Source organism: Oryctolagus cuniculus, chromosome 10, assembly GCF_051225735.1.
Source record: "Oryctolagus cuniculus isolate XC-2025 breed Fujian yellow rabbit chromosome 10, ASM5122573v1, whole genome shotgun sequence".
Lineage (NCBI taxonomy): Eukaryota > Metazoa > Chordata > Mammalia > Lagomorpha > Leporidae > Oryctolagus > Oryctolagus cuniculus.
The window spans coordinates 57,839,093-57,845,735 of NC_142876.1; positions in this window are offsets into that span (position 1 = coordinate 57,839,093).

Genomic DNA, 6,643 nt, shown 5'->3' on the forward strand with positions numbered 1-6,643 from the left:
CAGGTTGTGGCTTAACCTGCCATGCCACAATGCTGGCCCCAACTGGCCCTCCTTTAACTTGTTCCAGTTAGCTCTTACCCAGCCCATGGATATCCAATTGAGCCTCAGCTTCTTAGAGAGAATGGCAGTTTAGATTATGCTGCCACTTTTATGTCATATCTCTGGTATATCACAGAGCATGTACCTTATTATAATTCCAGTTTTACATTTACTTTTGTATTTATAAATTTGATGCCACTTTGTTGAATACATATATATTTTTAAAGACTTATTTATTTATTTGTAAAACAGAGTCACACAGAGAGAGGACAGACAGAGAGAGAGAGAGAGAGAGAGAGAGGTCCTCCATCTACTGTTTCATTCCCCAGATAGCCGATCCAAAGCCAGGAGACAGGAGCTTCCTCCTGGTCTCCCACACAGGTGCAGGGGCCCAAACACTTGGGCCATCTTCTACTGCTTTCTCAGGCCATAGCAGAGAGCTGGATGGGAAGTGGGCCAGGCTATCTTTGACTGCTTTCCCAGGCCATAGCAGAGAGCTGGATGGGAAGTGGGCCAGCCGGGACCTGAACCGGCACCCATATGGGATGCCAGCACTACAAGCAGCAGCCTTAACTGCTATGCCACAGTGCTGGCCCCTGTTGAATACATATTGATTATGCCTTTCCTTGTACTCTCAACAGCTATAGTATGCTCACAATGTGAGGGGCAGGTGACTGGCTGGGCAGTTAAGTTGCCAGTTAGGATGCCTGCATCCCATGTAAGAATGCTGTGCTCAGTACTCAGTTCTGGCTCCTGATTCCAGGTACCTGGTAATGCTGATCCTGGGAGGCAACACTGATGGCTCAAGTAATGGGGTTCCTGCCACCCACATTGGAGACCTGGGTTGTGCTCTTGATTCCTGGTTTTGGCCTAGCCAACTGCTGGTTGTTGTGGGCATTTGGGGAGTGAACCAATGGATGGAATTGCATACTATTTTTCTATTTGTCTCTCAAATAAAGAAATGAATAAGTAAAATAATAAAATAAAACAATAAAATAATAAAAAATTCTCATGTCGAGTAAGCATAGGAGTACTTTATTATAAGTGTACTTTTATTATTAGTTATCCCGGAAGCAATTGATATTAAGAAATTTTCAGTAGAAATGCTTTCTTTAAATTGCAGTAAAATCTCTTTCCCTAATTCTGTTCCATGGAGTCATAAAATAAATGGATTGCCAGAATGGTAATGTCAGATACAGTGTGGAACAATGGAAAGAGCCTTGCTCTGGACGAAAATCTAGTCGCAGCTCCCACAATTGGGGGCTTACTTACTGTGAGCCTAACGTGCTCATCTTGTGGAAAGTGAGAGTAATATTAATTGCTTTAGCAAGTTCCATTTAAAAAGCATTTACTGAGCACCTATGATGTTCCATGAAGCACATTAATTTTGGGACATAAGATGAATAGCATATATGCTATATTTGAGGAGTTACAGCCCACTAGAGCAGTCTAAGATAATATCTCAAGCCAATTTTTTGCTGGGAATATGGTTTTGAATTTGAATGAGGAATTGGTTTGATTTTTCTCATTCTCATAATAATTATAAGTCCTCAAGAATTTGTTGGAATTCAGACTATTTCCAGCCACTAGTCCAAGGGGAGCAAGCAGTTATTCAGCCAGAACTTCCAAAGTAGTTGTGGCCTAGGAATGTGTCAAGATTCCCTGAGGATGAGGTAGGTATATGTAACTCTTGGAAGAATCTTACATTGTTTCACTGACTGCTGTGCACTTTGTTGGGGACTCCTGGTCATGGACACCTGTCTGATGCTCCCTCCCCCTATTTGGGACTGCATTGTGTCCCCTGCTCTGTGTCCAGATGCTTCTTCTCCTTCATATAAAGAGACTAATTGTTATCTGTTTCCTATGTCAGATGGCGTCCTTCAATAATTCCCTTTGTCCTTTTATTAACCACATAGAGAGTTGCACAGGTGTGTTGATCATTGAAATATATGAATTAAGGATGTGAGAGTACTGCATTGGGAGTATAAATTGGTATGACCTTCTTAGAGAAATGGCCTTATCCATGAAGGCTAAAGGTAGGTGTTCCTGTGACTCCCAAGAGAAGTATCCACATCTTCACCAAAAGACATGCACTAGAGTAGTCATAGCAGCATTTTCATTCTGGCTCCAAATGGGAAAATATGCAAATTCCCATCATCAGTAGACTGATAAACTCTGTTCTATCCAAGCATGGGAATACTATTCGGCAATGCAAATAAACAGTTTATGAAAAAAAACTGTACAATACAAGTGACTATAACTTGTATAAAAATCAAGAGTAGGCAAAACACATGTAGGTGTTAGAATTCATGATGGTGATTACTCTGGTTGTGTCCAGTTAGTAGAAGAGAGAATTAGGAGGACTCTTGGGATGCAGATGATGCTCTGTTTCCTGCCCTTGGTGCCAGTTAGTGAAAATTCATTGAGCTTTACTTTAACGACTTGGGTACATGGTTGTATGTATGTGAATTTATATTTTAATATCAAATTTAGAAGAGTTGGTGTTTTTCTTCTTTTTGAATGCAGGATTCCTGAAAATAGCTTGGGTTACAGGAGTAAAATATGGAAAATTACCCCTCAGGAAGGAGCTGTCCTGTTACATACTTCAAATTGGCACTTGGTTTGAAAAGCACTCATCAAGCTGATGTGGGATATCTTTCAGCCAATGTCCTGCAGATGATCATACTTGTCCTGGTAATTGTGGAGCTCTTAGATGAGCTGACCTGGAATTTATTTTACTATTTTACTCTTGTTATGATTGCCATTTTTCTTTAAAAATGGATCTGATAATGTTAACCATGAAACATTTCGCTTTTATTATGTAAATTGCTCTTTAAAAAAATGATAGATTAGCCACAGAATTGGTATTCCTGCAGAAAATTTCTGGCTCTTCCTTGAAAACCTGTAATATGAGACATTGGAGAATGAATAGATTTTTGACATATTGTATTTTTAACTCAAAAATTGTTGCATTTTCACATTTCCAAGAGATGGAGTACTTAAAATGTCTATATAAAATTAGGAAATTCTAGACATTAAAGACATCTTTAAAAATAAATGCAGTAAGGTTTTTTTTTTTTTTTTAAATCATACACTTCCTTGGTCATTGACCAATAGTAGTTTCTTAAAATCTTTCCCAGTAAGCATACCCAGCAACCTTCACAGGGTGTGGAATGAATGTAGTGGTATGAACATAAACTCTAAACCCAGTCTTAGGAAGTTTTTGTACTTAGACCAGTACTTAGGTTCTGGGCTCTGTTGATCTCTGACCCCATTCCTACCTAGGAGGTGTGACTAAGGAACCTGTGGTTTTTTCTTTTAGAACCATGTTACAGATGGAGGGACTGTGGAATTCTCAGCATATGTCTGAGCCAGCACTGCTCCTCCTAACCTGTCCTTCTATTCTCAGACTGTCATTGACCTATGGACTCCAGGCCCAAAGATAAGGAGCAGCTGTTTCCCTTGGGAGGGGATTGCTGTGAACTGAAGTTGGATGTGTGTGCTGGGAAGACCACAGACTGGTGTTAATGGTCTCACAATGATAGGGCCAGGAGTGAGAAGAGAAGAGGTGTATGCCTGATGATAGGTTGTTAGAAGGTCAGGGCTTAGTTCTTACCACACTACCACCTCCTGTGGAGGAATTCCAAGGAACTGAAGATTTCTGTATTTGAACCTAGCCTTTGAAGACATTGTTGGCTAAGGTATGAAAACAGAATATATTTAATTAAGTTTGCTGGCTTGATTCCTGACAGGTATGTATTATGCACAGGGTGTATGTACCTGCATTTACATTCTTTTCCTTAATATCCTGGATGTTAAGGATCACCTGCCCTGGATGTAAACAACTCATGAATTAGAATAGGAATATTTTCAAAATCCCCACTCAATTGTAACTTTTCACAAATATCTAAACTTTCAATAACTTAGAGAATTTTTTGCAGCTTTTTTCAATAAATTTTTTAGAATAGAATATTTATGTATTTAAATTTATAAAACAAAAATTGTGAAGTAATACATAGTTTCCATATACTCCATATCCAACTTCTATTGTTAACATCTTATGTTAGTATGATACATTTGTCACAATCTATAATCACATCTAGTTTCCCCATCAATAACATCTCATATTAGTATAATTTATTTGTCACAATCAATAACCATACCCAGATTCCCCTTTTTTGAAAAATCCAAGCTCTTTCTATCTGTTCCATTCATCTCAGCCTCTAGAAATTAGCAATCTGTGCTCAGATTCAGGTTTTATTTATTTACTTATTAGCTCCTACTCATGAGACAGAACCTGTTATATTTGCCTTTCTGTGTCTGACTTTCTTCGCTTAACAAGATGTTCTCCAATTCCATCCATTTTGCTGAAAACAACAGTTTCATTCTTTTTCATGGCCAAATGATATTCCATTGTAGATATATACCACATTTTTTAATCCATTCATCTGATAATGTTCATCTTGGTTGATTCTGTATTTTGGCAGTTGTGAACAGTGCTGTGATAGACATAGTGGAGCAGACATCTCTTTGATACAATGATTTCATGTCTTTTGAATATATATTCAGTAAAGGGATTGCTGGATCATATGGCAGTTCTATATCTAGATTTTAAAAAAATATTGACCTATTTATTTGAAAAAAGTTACATAGAGAGTGGTGGAGAGACAGAAAGAGATCTTCCATCTGCTGGTTCATTCCCCAAATGGCTGCAACAGCCGGAGTTGGGTCAATCTGAAGCCAGGAGCCAGGAGCCAGGAGCTTCTTTCAGGTCTCCCCTTTGTATGCAGGGGCCCACAAGTTCCTGGACCATCTTGTGCTGCTTTCCTAGGCACATAGCAGGGAGCTGGATTGGAAGTATAGCAGCTGGGACTCCAGATGGTGCCCAAATGGGATGCCAGTGTCGCAGGCAGTGGCTTTACCTGCTATGCCACAGTACCGGCCCTTATATCTAGATTTTTAAGAACTTTCCAGACTGTTTTCCATAGTGGCCACACTAGTTTATATTCCTACTGACAGTCTATAAGAGTTACTCTTTCTCACATCCTTGCCAGGAGAAATTTCAGTGGATCTAAAAAGTGCACCTGTGTCAATCTGGTCAATCAACGTTCCAGTCTTTTACTGAGGGACTTGGCACATTTACTGACCCAATCTGAGCGTAATCATCCTTCTGAGTAGCTGGGAAATGGTAAATGAGATCAATCTGTTATTTGGTTCTGGCCAAACAGAGCTGACTGCTGGAAACATTGTCCTTGGAATAAGCCTTTTTCAAATGAGAGCTGTCCCTCGTGATTTTCTTTCATTCATGCTTTCATGATTTAGCATAATATTGAATGCTTGCTCTGTAGCAGACACTGGAATCCAATGATGAATAGGTTCTGGGTGGGGGCCTCAGAGCACTCACAGTCTGATGGAGGTCCAGGTAATGTGTGCTGATTGCTGTGATCAGGACAGATATATCAGGCTGGGAGCATATCACTGACTACTGTGTACTTTGTATGCCTCAGAATGTTATGTTCTATGCATCATTCATAAGAACGAAGACACAGTATCAAAACTTTGTGCCAACAACTTGTTATAGCATCAGTTTAAAATCCACATTCTGTTTTTTTTTAACCTGACAATTACTCGTTCCACATCAATTAGACCTTTCATTTGAACCTTACTCTCCACTTCACCAAAAGTACATAATGTTAAATAAATATCTCCCTTCCTCCACTCCTTCCATCTTGTGGTTAAGACACTTAATGGTCAGAACAAACAGATTGCTTCAAAAGGATACTGAAGTTTATCAAGAGCTATTAAATTCTTAATCTGGAATAATAATAACATAGCATGACCTGCTCATACCAGTGTGCCTTGCCAAAATAAGTAGTTTGGTACTGGGTAAATTCAGAAGTTGTATAAAACATTTATATTCTCCAAATGTAGAAGTCTTTGAATGATATGCCTATGACAGCTGCCCATCCCCCTCCCCACCTTAATTGCTCCTGTCTTTCTCTAGAGAAGAAGGAATAGGCAAGGTTTGCCTTTCATAAATTCGAGTGCACGTGAATCTCAATAAGTCTTGATAGTTCTCCAGGGAGTATTGATGTCTCCTGAGTGGAGAATATGCATTCAGTTCATTCTGTGTTTGAAAACCACTAAATTGTAGAGTGACAGAATGCATTCTTTTTTCCCCAAAGAAACCTTTTATTTAATGAATACAAATTAAACAAGTACAACTTTAGGTATACAGTTATTCTTCCTACCATACTACCACCTCCCATCCACACTCCCACCCCTTCTCCTCCTCCCTCTCCCATTCCCTCTTTCTTCTCCATTAAGATTCATTTTCAATTAACTTTGTACACAGAAGACCAACTCTATACTAAGATTTCAACAATTTGCACACACACACACAAACTGAGAACAAGTTTTACAGTTAACTTTCATAATGCAACTCATTAAGGAAAGAGGTCCTGAATGGGAAGTTAGTGCACAGTGACTCCTGTTGTTAATTTAATAATTAACACTCTTATGTATGACGTCAGTGACCACATGAGGCTTTTGTCATGAGCTGCCTAGGCTATGGAAAACTTTTGAATCATTCTTTTTTTTAAGA